The 17,394-nt window shown below is 39.9% G+C and overlaps 1 long non-coding RNA gene across 1 annotated transcript; it reads right to left on the reverse strand.

Moving 5' to 3' along the window:
- Positions 1 to 4,767: 4,767 nt before the first annotated feature.
- LOC145549983 (uncharacterized) lies at positions 4,768 to 15,601 on the reverse strand. Its single transcript, XR_014085788.1, has 2 exons — positions 5,598 to 15,601; positions 4,768 to 5,520 (listed from the first exon to the last, which is right to left on the reverse strand). It is a non-coding gene; the product is annotated as an uncharacterized LOC145549983 (long non-coding RNA).
- Between the last annotated feature and the right edge of the window lie 1,793 nt (positions 15,602 to 17,394).

Consider the following 17,394-nt stretch of genomic DNA (forward strand, 5'->3'; position numbering starts at 1 on the left):
GGTTATTTATTTATTTTTTTTGTAAATCTTTGACCAACTTTGGCAGATTGAAAACAAATCGAATTAGATTAAAATGATCAAGATTCAAAATATTTTAACTTTCCTTTCTACCATGTCATGTCAAAAAGGATATTGGAACTGAAATTTCAAGCTAAAATCAGTCTCTTTCAGTTCATTATTCTTCCTTTCGTTCAACAAATCACCTTTTCGTCCAAAGCTGCTTCCTGCCGTCTTAAGCAGCGAGTGTAAAAAAGTGAGAGAAGCGGCACGGCTGCAGCCTTACCTCAGCAACTTTTCAAACGACACTTCAGGGTTGCTGTGTTTGTGTTGGTTCTCATGGAAAACTGCTCGCACTATCCTTCTGATATTCTTGCTCCAGGAGCTTGGATGGCAGCAGGGGTGAACAGGTGAGAACATGTGGAAGAGATTGACCAGGGGAGGAAAGGAAAATAAAAGCAGAGGGGAAAGATGACACTGTTTTTGCAGCTTGGGCCAAAATCCACCTCACAATCCTCAATCATCTGTGATATAATTTTTCTTTTCTCCGTACAATTTATTAGCGCTTCAGGAGTGTATTTCATAGAACTGTATGTGACGGATCGAGACAGTGGAAAGCTGATGAATGGACAGAATATCAGACGTTTCATTTTAGATTTTCTTAGTGCCGTCTGGTTTAATTCTGCATAGAACAACCTGCGTCTCCCACCAGCTGCACATCTGGAAACGGAAGATTAGCTAAATTCATTTCTGAAACAAACAGAAACTGTGATTTTGTGTCTGGATTTGACTAGGCGGTTTTAACACATGAAAATGCTTCTATCCAAGCCAGGCCACTGTGGCGGCTGTTTTATGTTTAGGGGTTATTATCATGCTGGAAGGTGAACCTCCACCAGAGATTCAAGCTAATTGCAGCCTCCACCAAACTGCTTCCAGTGCTAAAATGGTGCTAGCGTTTTCTTAGCAACACTTAATTATGCTCCCTCTGCTGCAAGCCGTGTCATTGGCTGGGACCGGTTCACTCACGGACCACAGGAAAGAACTACCTTTGTCAGGAGACGGGGGCGGGGATCCGGACTCACAAACAGCCAATGGAACTAGTGCAAATATTGCAATATTTAGATGAAAATGCAGCAAAAAAAACTAAACGCCCGTGGTCCAGAAAGGACAAAGATTGGTGTGATAAAACAGGAAACTGTTTGGTAAATACCTGTGTGAGGCAGGATATCTCTTCTTCAGTATCCTGATGGGATTGTTGGCGTACGCAAATTTCATGGGCTTGGCCTCGTAAAGCCTTATAGGAAGACTGGATTCAGGTCACACCCAAAGTGTTTCTCTTCAGCCAAAGCAAAAAGACGGGACTCTCGCTGAAAGCCACCCATAGAATGACTCCGAAAATTTGAGACAAAAACAACGAAAAAAACCGTCACAAGCTTTTCCATCTTCATATTTGGAATCACAGTCGGATTATGTCACACATTTAGCTCTATCTTGGTGTGATACCAAATTAGCAGCCATGTTTGAACGAAGCCTCCTTTGGAAGGGGTTGTTGACAAAAGGACAACAAACATTTACAGAAGCCGCTGCACCCTCCCTGGCCAAACGAGCAGGGGATTACATCAGAGGCAAAACACGGCCGTTCTCTGTTTACGTGGTTTATTTTTTGCTTGATTATGTGCAACTCCACCGAGTTCTAGAAGCTTCGGACCGAGTCTTAACCACAGGGGCTTCAAACAGGCCATTTTATTACCTGCATCTGCTGGATTCCAAATAAAGGCGGGTGGTCACCTTTCATCGTGGTATGATGGGAATGGGGGTCCTGTAAGGCGAAACCTCGCGACGCAAGCGCGGCCGTGACATCACTGCTCGGAAATGTGTTTTCTGTCCCCATTGCAAGCGGTGACAGGAACCATCTGGGCAGGCTGGAGAAGACGATCAAAGGAGGCAGGAGCGCGTGTGTGACGGAGCACGTGAATCTTTTAACATTTTAGATTGTTAAAAGCTTTTTTCCTTTTCTTTTCTTGTTGGAGTCGATCACGTGGGATTGCTTTATGTTTCACTTTTACATCTTAGCAGTAAATTCTTTGCGAGAGAACAATTTTACAAGGAATGAGCTGAGAGGAACGACAGCTTTATTTTATTTTATTTTTATTTTTTTCTATCAATGCCGAGTTCATCCTGAAACATCTGGGCAGCACGGATCAGCGAAGGTCCACCTTTAAAACGCGAGCAGACTCTCAGTGCCTCGCACATGGCGCGTGCTATTTGTGCATCCCAACGGCTGAGGAAAGCGCACACATAAAACGGCGCGCGCGCGCGCACACACGCAACCACAAACACACACCCCGCATATGCAGCGCTTTACCCGCTACCGCTTCACTGCCCACACTCTATTTCAGTCTGGACTTTACCGTTCCAGAGACCACAGGCCGCACCACATAGAGAGGGACTGTGTTGGGCTCTCTTAACCCCAGTCAGCCCCGGGTAGCTGCAGCGGCGGGGTGGGGCACTGTCGGCGGAAAGGTGGGGTGAAGGTGGTTGGTGATGGTGGTTGTTGTGTAGTTGGGGTCGGTGGGAGGGGCGCAGCGCTATCTCGCAGCTGTTTGCTTAAGGACGGCGAGGTCTCTCAGCATAAATTTCGCTGATATCACCTCCATCGGACGGCCATAAAGCTGATTTATTATAAATACGGCTCTCGTGTGTTTACTGCACACATTCTTAAGCCTGCAACATCTTTCAAAGTGAGCACTTGCAGGTGCTCTGGCCCAGTCTCCATGGGGCAGACTGGAGGAAATCAAGCAAAAGAGATGAAGGGAGGGGGAAAAAAAGAAAACAGTAACAACTGAGAGAAAGGAGGGATTAAACTGTTGAAATAAGATATGCTTAAAATCTCAAATGCTTAAGATGTTTCATGGACTGTTTCGGAGAAGATTTATGCCACCTTTGAATAAATGTAGGTTTCAGAAAGCTGACGTTAAACTAATGCAACTAAATGTGGAATGTTTTCTGAATGAACCTAGAAGCTTCTGTTACATGACAGCCTTTCTCCTGTTTTGTCTTTCAAATCCCAATATCACTGCTTCAAAGCAGTTCATGTCTAATTTGCACTTTTGCTTTTCATTTGAATGTAATTGCTAATTAAACCCAACTAATAATAATAATAATGCAACAATGTTTTGGAAGTCTTTGGGGGTGTTTCTCTGAAGTATGGTATTTCTATTTTTGGCTGTCACAAATTGAATCTGCATGTAAAATGACCTTTTTTTGTTGTTGTTTTTGGCAACATTAAACCGCAGCTGAGGTTTGTAATTATAATAGTGCTGCACCTGGGATATATCTTTTGTTTCAGCCGGTAAAACTTTCTTGTGTGTAAATTTTAGAACAAGCAGAGGTAATGGGTGGATCCGAAACGACGACTACCGCCTAACTGCGGAAAATGACTTTTAAAAGTTTTTTCCTGCAGTTTTTTGACTCCAACACATTGACGTGTATCGCATTAAATCAGCCAAGTAATACATGTAATTTTCTATCTGCACTTTGAAACACTTTTTTTTTTTTTTTTTGTGTGTTTGTTCCATTTTTTCGCTGTCTGCTAATCAGAATCAGAATGAGCTGATTGCGTGTGCAAACCTGGAGTTTTACTTCAGTTTTTAGCGCTCACAATGTACAAACATTGAGGATAATTGCTTTTGGCGAACTTGTTCTCTGTTTATTTTTATGAGATTTATCATTTCAGTTGGTTAGTTCAGTCCTTTTTTCCATCTTTATCCCATTTTGTACCCACCTCTCCCCATTAAAACTTACATCCAGTCTTCATAAATAAACTATTTTATCCATATTATAAGGCCCTACCCTGGCAACAAAGGCGGTACAAAGGCCTATTGCATTTCAAATGTTTATTGAAATGTTATTATTATCTTTCTAATTCTTACACAAAGTAAAGAGAGTTTATTAGTTTTTTGTTGTTGTTTTTTTTACATATTCTTACATATGTCAGGGGCAAGAAAAAAAATAGGTGTAGATGTTTATTTTTTTCAGAAATTGCTCTCCTTTCCCCCTGCGAACTGCAGTCGGTTTCACATTTGGCTTTCAGAACTGGGCAAACAATCGAACTCTGCAGTGCAGACAGAAAATGTAATGGTGTTTATGTTTAATTTGAACAAACTTCTCATTGGGATTTTGACTTCTGTTTAAAAGTAACGCAACAATAAAACCTCACATTATGGTAAGCCACAAAATATTTTGAAAGCAAAACAAGGACAAATATTGAGCTCACTGTCCAAAAGGTCTATGAGAATCCCGCCCCTTCTTTATACCATCTACCTTCCAGTAAGACGAAAGACGATGACGAACATTTCCAAAGCCTGACCTAACTTGTGGACTGTATACAGCCTTCTTTTTTTATTTTTATTTCCGTTGGGCCTATCCATGTTGATATGTTCCCATATCTCAGCACTTATTCTACGAACGGATGTAATGTTGGTGGTGCTCAAGTGTTTAAGGAAGAGGATTTGGTTAATATAAACAGGTGACATCTGAGAAATACAGTAGAGTTTTGTAGCTATAATCAAATACTTATTGCAAACAGTAATTATTAAATTGACTACTTGTGTAAATCTCAGTTTATTTAGTTTTGGATTTGGCTCTTGTCCTGAACAAATACTAATAGGCAGTGTGGGTATTAAGTGTTGTTAGGTCTTGTGTAGGAAACAAGAAGTTGGGAAGCGTTATAGAGCCTTGGTCTTTCACATTTTGACACGTTACACTCACAGAAGTCAATGTGTTTTATTTAGGTTTCCCGTCTCAGACCAACACAAAGTAATACACAATTGTATAGTGGAAGGAAAATTATGCAGTTTTTTTTTTTTTTTTTACAAATAAAATCTACAATGCGCACTACATCTTACTATTAAACCCCCTTAACAATATCCAAAAATTAAAATCCAGCAGAGAAGTGACCTAAATACATTCAACCAAATAAATAAAAAAATATCTATAAGCACTGAAGAATTAGTTAAAAAACAAAATCCATAAGACCAAGGAACACAGCAGACAGCCATATATAAAGTTGTGGATACATTTCCAGGAAAAAGTTCAGTCCATCGACACAAAAATGGAAAGTGTGTGGCAGTTCCACACTTGCCAAGAGATGGATGTCCGCCTGAGCTGGTGGGGGAGCAACAAACAGAGTAACAACATCTGAAGGAGGTGCAGAGATCCACAACTCAGGCGGAAGAGCACTGGGACATCAGACCAAAAACACACTCCTAATATCATCATCAACTATCCGCATCTGGGGAGCTTGTTCTGTGTCCACAGACATTCTGATGAAACTATTGAAAGCAAGAGTCCGGTGACCTGTCCTGCTTCTGGACACTTCTGTACAAACAAACAATGTTCCTCAGCCAGACGCAACAAAATTCTGGGCCTTTATGGAGCAGCAGCAAGAAGAAAATGAAAGCTGGATGGAGGATCAAGACAGGGCCTGTTTGGTGACAAAGCAAACACGTGGAAAAAGTTGCTCTGGTTTGATGAGAAAAAAAGATTACATTATTTGGTCTAAATGCAAAACTCAATACTTAGTGATAAAAATTAATTACCATTATTTTTGCCATTCCCTTTGGTTGTGATATGTTAGTTGCAGAAAAGTAGACAGAGGGGATTCTCGTGGACGTTTTGTGAACCCACTGTGATGGATGTTAGCGGGAGAATCATGGTGTGGGGATGTTTTTCTTCAGCAGCGATTCTGAAGCTGGTCAGAGTTAAAAGAGAAATTAATCAAAGCTCTTCCTTCATCTTATTACATTTTACTTGATGGCAAAGTGCAGCAATGGGGCAAAAATGACATCTATAGAAAAGCGACCTGAGTGCAGGTGACCAAAAAAAAACTGTGTTCATCATCTCATCTTGGTCGGTTCATTATCCTTTTGCTAAAAAAGAAAAAGAGAGAGAACAGAGAAATGTGAGTTATCCCAGAAATGTGAGCGAGACCAACTTAACCTAACTAAAGGAGCTCATAACAGAGCTGCTTCTACCATTGTGTCTGTTTGACCTCACACAGAGACTCAGATACTTTGTCTAAATACTAAATCTTTTCCAAAGAATAAGCCAAAACTTAAAAAAAAAAAAAAGGTTAAAGAGATTTTGGAAAAATCTAAATGCCTGAGATTAGTTTGAGGATCTGCAGATGAGAAAGAAAAGCGCAGCAGGAGCTCTGGATTTTTTTGGCTTGCGCACAGATGGGGGAAGATTATGGAGAAATCTTTCACTTTGATGGAAGCCTTTTAGCAAACCTGTCAGGGATGAATGTGTTCACCTCAGGCTTAAACGATCCGCTGCAGCCCTTCACCTTTAACAAATGTTCCCCTCTTTTTTTTCCACCCCGCTCCTCTCTCTTTTATTTGTCGAGCACTTCAGGGCAAGCGGCTTCGGTAAACAGTAACTTTAAGCTACCTTTGTTTCTGAAGCACCTGCTTTGCCATGTAGGGTGGTTAAGCTTTGTATTTATTTGGAAAACCACAGGCACGCACACACACGCATGCACATGTGCGCGCGCGCACACCAACCTACTTGTAAACAAATACCCACAATCGTCCTGCCACCGGTCCGCAATCTGGCTTGTGTTTGCTTTCTGGCATTTTTTTTTTTTTTCGCAGTGTGGAAATATTTAGCTCTGATGAAACATGCGTTTATCTGCTTTTTTTTCCCTCCCCTTCCCCCGAACCGCAACCCCTAAAATCAAATAAATGAGGGAGCTCAATTCTTTTATTCTTCCATAAAGCCCCATCAGGAGGAATGACAGTAATCCACATACACTCCTCCTTTGTGCCTTGTTCCTCTCATTACCAACCATATTGTTTCTATTACGCCTCAACATCCTCCGCTCTTATCAAGATGAACGTGCCGAGATGTCATTTCATGTTCCTCCTGTTTTGCATTTGGGTTGCCCAAACGAGGATCACAGGTTCAGTGCACAGAACTAGTTTACTACATAGTTGTGGGAGAATCTTGTGCCTCCCCACCCCTCCCTACTTGTTCCTACTTCTTCCTGGAAATCTGTTCAGAATTACTTTCCTCCCTTCTTTCGTTCTCCAAAAGGGTTTTATATCCTTAACGTACGGCTCAGGAAGGGAGCAGTTTAAGCCATTTATTCAGTTCCTTCTCTCATTATTTGCTCCATGTTCTCAAACAGTGGCGGTTCTTCCACGAGCAGCGCCCTGGGCAGCTCCTCCCCAACAATATGTTTGAGAATCCCTGTTTGTTTTTTCCACAGATGAAGGTCTAGAAAATCCTAAACCGTACTGAAAGAATTGAATACTTTAAGGTTTGTGTAAAGAATTTCTGAGTGCAGAACAATCCTGTTCTTTTCAGTGTTGGTAATTGCAGCCCAGAGGACCTGAAGTCCTTTTAGCTAAACATAGCAATCACCGTGCATTGAATTAATCAATGTTAAAAAAAAAATTATTTGACTCGTAACTGAAAAAAAAAAAAGCGTCATTTTTGTTTGAAGTGTCGTTGACACCCTTCAACGCAATTTTCCCTGAGCAGTGCTGAGCCACGTCTCCCGTATCAGGAGCCTCCATTGTTTTGAGCAAATACGCAAATTCAATGGAAGAAGAAGAAAAGATATGCATGCTCAATTTTCTCACATGCAGGTTTGCAATTTGAAGCACTTTTGCCACTAGTCCTTCTTTTCCACTTCTTGGACTCTCACAATAGAGCACACCCAAGTTCTGGTGCTGAAGAGAGATAATCTAATTGAGATTGTGAAGTGTTTGCAAACAGCCTTTGTTGCTTAAAACAGCATTAGTTGGCTATATTGGGTATTAGTGTAGTTAAACTGTCTTCAGGCACTACAGTCCTCCACAAAATTCAAAGGTTTACTGGGTGATATGTTTATAGTGACGTGACGACATGGCAAGAAAGCCAAACAGTTTCATAAAACCACTTTGGAAAAAGTCTGAAGGAAGTCTATGAAGCCTCATAGTTTCCTGTATCTAACTAGTTAAAGCAAGGGATTTTAAACGATGTCCCAATCCAAGCACAAATATTGGCACTGAGATATCTTTTGTAGTCTGTATCAGAGAAGCTGGCCGGACTCATTTTCCAGCACCTGTTCTTACCCTACTATTTCGATTTCACTTTTAGCTCCTCATATCGGGCTTTAAGCTTCAGCCCTCAGTCCAGCTAAATGAGCTTTGCGCTGCAGCTGTTACATGACCTTCTGAAAAAAATGCGTTTTTGAAAAGTGTAAATTTTTAGCTTGTAAAACAAAGAGAAACATAAAACTTTTGCAAAAAGAAGAGTGACACTTTTTCTTTGACGTGATGTTGATCATTTCATTGTGGAAATTCGATGCAATTATTCCATAAGGAAACCGAAAGAAAGCTTAAACTTGCAATCGTTATCGTGTCTGTATTTAAAACTTTGGTTCGTCATTTTTATCAAAATTTATTAAGAGCTTATTGTACAAAGATCCACAAATTGCAGAGTCCTGGTTTAGGACATGAGGTAGAGACTCTGGATTACTCACTGACATCACAAATAACAATAATGTCATTCAGCATAAATCCTTCTTAGTTTACAATAAACTGTTTACGATAAAAAAATGGTTTTTTTGTTTTTTTAATAAAAGTTAGGAAACTTTAACCACAGTTAAAGGAGAATTATATTTGTCTATGCTAAGGTAAACACCAAAACGTAGCTTAGCTCCAGCCTTTTTACAGAAGCGTAGTTGTCTGCATTCCCACCTCCTGAACTCATGGTAAGCTAAAAACGAGACACGTCTTTCTGCACCGATGTATTGTTTTTGTTTATGGTCGGACTCATCCAGTCTGGACATAACTCCCGTTTAGATGTGATAAAGTGACCAGCATTGGACAGCTGCTTCCTTTATGGGCACCTTGGTGACTAAACCTATACTTCATGAACACATCACTGTCTGAAAATGTTGCTCTCCCACACCGGCGGTCTGCAGCTCTTGTGGTAAGCCACACAGAAAGTTAGGATGAGTCTGAAAGTGAGAGGAAATTATTAATAATTGACTGAGCAGAAATACATTGTAGCTTGTCAGTGTAAATTATCGTCGCTAATTTTAATATGATTTAAATCCAGACATTTTTTGTTGTTGTTGAACAAAAAAAAAACAAAAAAAAGTGTAAGCTTGAAGATTCAGCCTAAACTGTGCATTTTCTTCAGTAGTTTTCCTTTTCATTCTTGACGGGAGCGTGCAGATAGCCAGCGAAAGACGCAGAGTGACTGGTAGTGATGCGAAGAAAGAAAGGCTGAATGGACACAATTAACCAGTATGTGAACAAGCTCTTGTTTATTGACTTTCAGGGAGAAACTTTAATAACCTGGCTTGCTTTGAATGAAAGACACCTGCTGTTGGCACTTAGTCTGTCATTTCTGGTGCAGAGAGCCACAGGGAGGGTGCTCACCATGCCCAGGGCTGCCTGCTGTTCAATTGTGCGTCATCCAGAAATCAAGTGCTACAGAGTTTACAATGGCTTTCCCTTTTGTTTGGTATCAATACTAAGCTGACAGGCTCTTTTCTCCTCACTTGTCAGCAATCAACTGATCTCGGACAAATTCAATTTTGGTCAATAAAAACAGCTGCCCATGATTGGCTTTTTTTTTTTTTTTTGGTTGAGGTTGCTATTGGAGAGATGAAGGATTTTTAAAAAATTACATTTGCTGAATCACTAACAAAAGCGCAACAGTTCTGTGTGGACAAAAGGCCTGTGTGAGAAAATATATGTTGCTGTTTGTGAGTAATTCATTACCAAAATCCAAATAAAAAAAGATTGGGTGTAATCACTAAAACGCAAAAAAAACTGCTGTGCTGTTTATTTGACATTGGATTTATGACATGTGGACACATAATTTGACATTGATAAGTCCAAATGAAGCATGTGTGATAACTTTAACTCTTTAAGTTTCATCTCGTAGCCACTAATATATATATTTATCATGAAAAATATACAACAAATTTTACAAACGCATTAAATATAGTGTCAAAATAATAACATTGTTATGTTTTTAATATGTTACTTCTATTGTTGAATATGAAATACCAGGCCACTGGAGTGCAGGCTGTCAAACTCCACCACAAATTTACAAAAAAAAAAAAATTATATATACTGTATATGTTAAAATGTTCAGTTATATCTCTGAAATGTCCTAGAATATTTCCACAATACAAAAGTTTTAGTTTTATATAAAAATAATAACCTGATACACGTGTAGATAAATAAATGTTTCTAAATGCTTTTCAAATGTGAATTTGTGTCATCATATGCGATTCTTACTCGTGTTACATTATTATTATTATGATGACGTCATGAGGACATATATTTCTTAAGTGATAGAAATGTATATTCCAGTAACATAATGTTATGATGTACAATATAGTGATAAAATACATATTTTCTGTTACATTCTCATTATCCCTCATTAGTGCAACAGATCTATGCACGCCACACTTTCAGATTTGCGTTTTTCAAAAATTGGTCAATAAAAATGATGTATTAAATTTATTCCACTTTATAGATCTGCACCACCTTCTGTTGATCTGCTACATTGAAACCTTGAAACCCAATGGATCTTTTGTGCTTGTAAAGTGACAGAATGTGTTGGAGTTTATGAATCCCTTTGCAAGTCTACTGATGGTTATTTTTTTTTGTCATCTGAAAGCACGTGAAAGAAAACTAATGCAATGTTCATCTCTGAGCACAACTGTCACTGAGGAGTTGAGAAGATGGATGAGTCCTTAGACTGAGTGATACTTCCTCCAAAGTGCATAGTGTCAATGGCTGACTTTCAGCAGAACAGATAAAACCCAGCTCCTCTGGCTTTTATCACTTTTCCTGGGCTCAGAGAGCATTGATACCACCCATTACAAGGACAGCACCCAAGGCGAGCAGGGATGTGTGGGCTTCAGTGGGTCTGCTGCTGCTGCAAAAAAAAAAAAAATGGAGTGTCTGTCATTAAACTTTGTTTGAGTGCTTTCCCGTAGGCCGATAAAACCAGAGTGTTCTTAGATGTCTTTGGTCGCTTTACGTAAGTGTGTATTTATTTATTTGTTCTCATGCAGGAAATGAGGGAACTGGAAACCAAGCACAGTTTACAACTAAACATCCACAAATATACACACTGTCTGCATATAACTTTTGACCTCGTTGGGGCCACGACGTACTGCGTAGACCCCTGGGGCAGACGTTGTGTTGATAATTACAACTCAAAGAAAAAAATAATAATGTTGCAGAGTCATCCACTGGCGTGTCCTTCCGTCCTCCCGACACACGGCAACAAACTATTTCATTTGTTTATACACTGCTAAGAAACTATTTGACTGCAGGCACTGAATTTCCTGCTTTTGCTTCATTGTGTGCAACATTTGTCCTCATTCCTGTCGAGGTGGCGCTCGATTCTAAGCCGAGGTGATTAGCTGGAGCAAGTTCCCAAGGATTAGCAGTGACTGGCCAGACCTGCCTCATGTCCAAAAATGCCAAATCGTAAATAAGTCGAAGCACGGCATCCCTTTGCACAATTTTTGGCTCCGTGTAAACGTGTCTCCTGCTTCATTCTTTTAGGAGCTGTCCTGCAGTTGTAATTAAAGAAGCAGCAGAAATGAAATGTGTGTTTGTGTGTTGGCGTGTGTAGTGTAGTGTAGGGAGGGTTTATTAGCTGTGGAATGATGACCTTTGCCTGGCCTAAAAGAACCTCCATTCATAACAGACATGGAAAGATTAATAGAGATTGCTAAGCAACATGGATGCGTGGACTGGAAATTTTGCGTTGAAACTGCATGCGGTTCGTTGGAGTTTATCTTTGATATGTTATATTTAATTCTGATTGCTCGGTTTTCTTGTAAAACTATCTGCTGATGATGTAAAGGTCACAAAAGATGTTTCACTAAGTAAGACATAGTTCTTGTGTGAAGGCCGACAGACCGAATTAGAAGATTAATGACTTATTACAAACTACTTTCTGTAGGGTTGGAGCCTGCTGCTGTCAGCTGCTTAACAGACATGGCACTCATAGTTTGCCAGTTGTAGCTTTAAAACAGAGTTATCTTCATTAGGGTGATAGATGGACCTCCTTTAGTTTCCACACCATGATTGTGTTTTTCGAAGGCCAAGGGAAATATGAAACGAAAGCCTTTTTTTATCTGAGAAAAGTGAAGGAGTGGTCTCTCAGTCAGCTGACCATCAGTGCTCAGTAACAGCTACATGGTCAGCATTAAATTGACTGATTTTATTTAGCACTTTTCCAGCTATACTGACCAATCCAAACATATAAAAGGTTATTGAAAAGTATTAGTCAGGGGACGGAAACAAACAAAAAAAAAAATATCTGAAGCACTTAGCATCTCCTGGAGTTTACTGGCCCACATCTATCCACAATATTGCTATAATCAGAATAAGAATGCTGGTTTGATTTATGCTAATGTTTACATAATACCAAAAATGAACGAAAACAGAATAACTATTTCCTCTCAAGCTTAGATCAATGATCTACTTACTGCAGAGTCATCTAAGACCTGCTTGACCAACCTAAACCTGCTAGCTAAATAAAACAAATATAAACTCCTGGAAAAAAAAGAAAAGAAAGAGCCCTTCAATTTACACACAAATAGAAACCTTAATCTAGATACCAACTTCACAAGTACTTGTATTGTCCATGACAAAGTGCCATATTGCCTCTTTAAAAAAACCACATCTACTGGTATGACGTAGGCTGGAGCTAAAAATGTAGTCTCTCTCCAAAGCCAATAACGTGCTAAGCAATTATAACAACAAAATTGTTGCCTTTCACAGACAATCAATTTGTAATTCCCAAAATCTCTCTTCCACCCTTTGTCTGCTACTTGTTGGCCAGACCCAGTAAACCAGACACCGGAAGAGGGAGCTCATCAGAGCCGCTAGTGTGGCACTCGGACCTATATAAACTAATATAACGTGGCCTAAACTTCCATTGCCTTTTCGCTGTCCTAAATTGTCCTATCTGCTCCATCATGCGTTTGAGCCCTGCTAAAGCCACTTTTTGTGGTGCTTTTCAAGAGGAACCCCTTTGAGAAGCAGCTTTGCTGTGACTGGGGACAGGCAGTCGGCCAGCTTCCAGAGTAAACATATAATCATCCCTCGGACGGCTATAATTATATCTGGGACGTGAAGGAACAGAAGCGAGCAAGAGGGCCAAGTAGATACACAGTAGCAGTGGTGGGGCAGAAAGCTCTGCTCCTAATATTTGTTTTCTGCTGAGAAATGAAGCACAGGTTGTTTTCAGGCAAACAGGAGGAAGGAAAAGCAAGTTGAGTCACGGCCCGATGAAGTGAGTTCAAGGCGGTTTGAGGCAGTGGGAGATTTGCTACGTCGATTAGCCGAATCCGCGCTCCCCCAACATGCCACTTGGATGCACGTTTCACGTACATACGCTGCCTTGCAAGTGCATGTAATTTTAATACCTTTTTTCACATTTTGGCACATTACAATCATTCATTTTAAGGCATTTTATTTGGAAACGGCAAGGTAAAATAGCACATAACAGTGAGTTGTAAGGAAAAAGGAAACGTGGTTTTCTTTTTCTTTTTTGTAATGCGAAATGTTTGGCATGCAGTTTGGTATTTCATCACTTTTACTCTGATATACCACTCCAGTTGTGTTTAACTTAGTCTTAGCTTTAACATATAATATCTGAAGCTAAGTCAATAACTTGTTATACCCATCATCTGAAAATGGAATCAATTCAAGTCTTCTGGCAAAAATACAGCAGAGGGGCCATTAACTTGAGACACAGTCAAATACTAACGCAAAGTATCCACCAGCAGAACTCCATCACTGTTGAAAGAAGTTGTGTTCATCACAAGCCATGTAGCTGTGTGTGGAGGAAGAAGGTCTGGTTTGATAAGATTGAAAATGAACTTTTCACATAAATGCAAAACCCTTTTTATCAGAGATCCTGACATATCCCCATGGGAAAACGGGGTGACGGTGCCATTATTCTGTAGAGATCCTTTTCTTCGGCAACTACTTTGTGTTGGAACATCGCATAAAAATATTGAGATTTGTGATTATCGTGTGATAAAACGCGTAAAGCCTTATAGAACATATTTCGCAAGACATTGTGCATGTAATTTTACAAGACATGCTACGAGGTGCTCCCTTTGACCCTGTTCTTTTATTCAAAATCTCTTCCAAGCAACTTGAACGTGGTTAACTACTCTTCCACCAGGCCAAGCTAAACAGAAGTAAATTACAGTGCCCGCCTGGAAAATCAAATGGCTTCCAGGATGTTTCTTTTCTGCGAGTTAAAATGAATTTGTTGCAACCAAGCAACATAAAAGGAAAACAGCCTCTGAGTACCTGTTTTCCTTTAACTCACCTGACTCACTTAAAAGCCATCTCTGCCTCCGTCTTTCATGTGAAAGTTCCCCTCTAATTTTCCTTGTCTGTGGTGCCCCCAAGCCAAATTGGACGGAGGGGCGTGGAAGAGTGACATCGCGTCATTTAGGCAAATTCCTTATGAAAAGGAAGAGAAGAAGCCACTGAGGCTATTCTCAGTAAAGCTGTGGAAACACTATAAAGTTATAGGAAGCAATTAGCTGATAATTATGCAACCTGAATAAACTCCTGCTGTTCTCACACGTCATTGCAGCCGACCAAATGGACGGGGCACGACAGGGGTAAGCGGGGAGGAGGGGGTTGCGGGTTGAGGCTTCAGGAACAACTGAGGGAGCAGGCAAGCAGCTGGGGTCAGGAGAAGGCACGTTAATCACCGCTATCCTGTCAACAACAAAGACTGGGCCTCACCCAAGACGCTCGGCTCGGTAGCCACGATAACGCTGCGTGAGACAGACGGAGGTGTCACATGAGAATCGAGCTGGAAGGAAGGAAGCCAAAAACCGGGGGGGCGATGATGCTGCAACAGAACAGGAATAAGAGATGAAAGAGAAGAAAGGATAAGGTGGAAGATTAAAAAAAAAAAGTTTGAAAATCAGTGTGTTGCTCTATCTTTTACTGAACTATAACCTAATTACAACCGCAAGAGTCTTTTTTTTGGAAAAAGGATCCCTCCCACACACCCTCTCAGCCCCTGACGAAAAAGCAATAAATCAGCATCATTGGCTGTTTCGTGACGTGCTGCTCGGGAGGCACACCCCGCCGAGCAATCACAGCCAGCCGTTTCATTTACAGCAGATATCCAGAAATTGAACGTTGGATGCCAAATTTAAACGGGGGAATTGCTTCTGAAAACTTTTTCGTTTGGCCTGCGTGCCCTGCTGGAGTGCGTTTCTCCCAGATGCTTCCAGCTCCACTAATTGAAGCTCAAGTCTTTCCTGCGGTGACCATGACCCCACGAGGGGGTCGCATTACTGAGTAGTGGACATGTTTAGATGTTTTACAGCAAAAGAAAACATCATTAGGATGCGAGAGTGTCTTTCACTTTTCCCTCATGGTAACGGCCACCCAACCACGACCCCATCCCCCCAGTGAGGACCATGGCATTAGACCTGACCTTCAACCTACTGACCCGCCACGGTTCACATGCACACACAGGGTTTTTGTTTGTATTTCTATCCCTATTAGAACATCATATTGTCTGCCACTCCTATAAGTAACCAAACCCCACAATGGGTCTCAGCGGTGTGCAAACTTGTGTTAAATTTTTAGCCTTTTTTTTTTTGTGAAATACAGTAACGTGACATTTATTCAGTGAAGTTAAATTCAGACAAAACAAAAAATGAATTTGACAGAAATAATAAATACAGGTGCAACGACCAGGATGACTAACGGTGCCCTCTGTTTTATTGATGTTATATTAAAACACCTTTCTATTAAATTTGGATGGACGGAGATGAAGTTGGATGTAGCAAGTTATACTTTGAAGATACAACATGACTCTCTATTAAGAGTTCACCACTTGTCTTAGTTGAGAATATCAATGGTTAAAGACACATTTTTTAATGATCTATTTACATTGTTACACCTTAGTTTTTTATGTGGTGCTCTTGCTTTTCAGCATTACATGGAAATCACCTCATCTTTTTACTTTCATGTGGAGTAAAATACTTGTACAGCTGCAGTTGTCTAAAATTATGACAATTTTGGCTTATTTCATTTCAACTAGGCTCCTTGACAAGCAGAGTTTAATTTTATGCTCATTTGATATCCAATTGCAATCTGTTAATGAGCAACACATACCTGGAAAATCTATACTTTTAGTTTAATCTTTCATATCGTCACAGTCACAGATACACTTTTTTAGATCAGTGAACAATTGTTTTTGTTTGTAATTACTTCTCTTAAGTGTATTTACTTAATTATATTGTCCGTTTTACAGGATACAGAATACTTTTACATCATTTAAACATGTTTTCTTAATAAATAATAAAATACTTACCTTCTCTGGTTACTCAGCCTCTTCACTAACTTCCCCGACAAGCTGCTATTGGCTTTTCAATAATTCTGGAGAAACATCTGGTCTCAGATATTTTTCCCACATTTCTTTCCTATTATGGATGACTATCATTATCATGAAATAGTGTGTAAATAATATTGTAGAACTTTTTCCAACCTTCTCCTGACAGAAGCTGTTTAAAAGTGAGATCAGTTTGGGTGTTGGTAACACCTCTTCAGACTGACTTTTGCTGACGGATGCAAATGTGGAAACCTAACAAAAGACAGCTTTCTCAGGGGTTTCAGATTAGACAAAACTAATAAAAGGCGTGAACTGAAGCAGATTGAATGGTGAAAATTAATAAAAAGTTAACCCAACAAATGTTAGTGGTGGTGTACACAAATGAAAGCAGCTAAGCTCAGTTCAGTGCAGTTTTTTTACAAATATACTTGCTTATTTTTTTTCAGCTGATTTGAACACAAAATAATTCATTATAAGTGGAAAAGGTTTTGAAATGACCTATCTTCATCACAAATGATTTATTTTCATCACTAAGGGTATGTACACTGTTGAGATCCACTATAACACTAGTTTTACCATTTCTGGTTGATCTAACTTCAACTCACAAGTTAGAGCCAACTTTTAAAAATCACGGTCTACTACGACTGAGCCGTACATCCCATAAGATACAGTTTGTATCTACCATGCGGATTCGCCTAAACCTCCATGCGCTGACTAAAATAAATAAGTATGGTTGTGCTGAACTACACAATTTACTTTTGTTCACCCAACACATTAACATCTGTTTGTTTAAATTTGTGCCAAGTGATTAAATGGGAAAATCATAAGCAATCATCACTCAATTTAACTTTAGTTTTTGGGATGTTGGTGATCGTACCGGGAAAGTATCTTAGGAGAAATTAAAGTCCACCACCATCTTACGTACACACGGAGACGGTGCATTTCTATTTAAAAGCCCAAAGAAAGAAATATTTT

This window comes from Poecilia reticulata, chromosome 22 (assembly GCF_904066995.2).
Source record: "Poecilia reticulata chromosome 22, P_reticulata-male-v2, whole genome shotgun sequence".
NCBI lineage: Eukaryota > Metazoa > Chordata > Actinopteri > Cyprinodontiformes > Poeciliidae > Poecilia > Poecilia reticulata.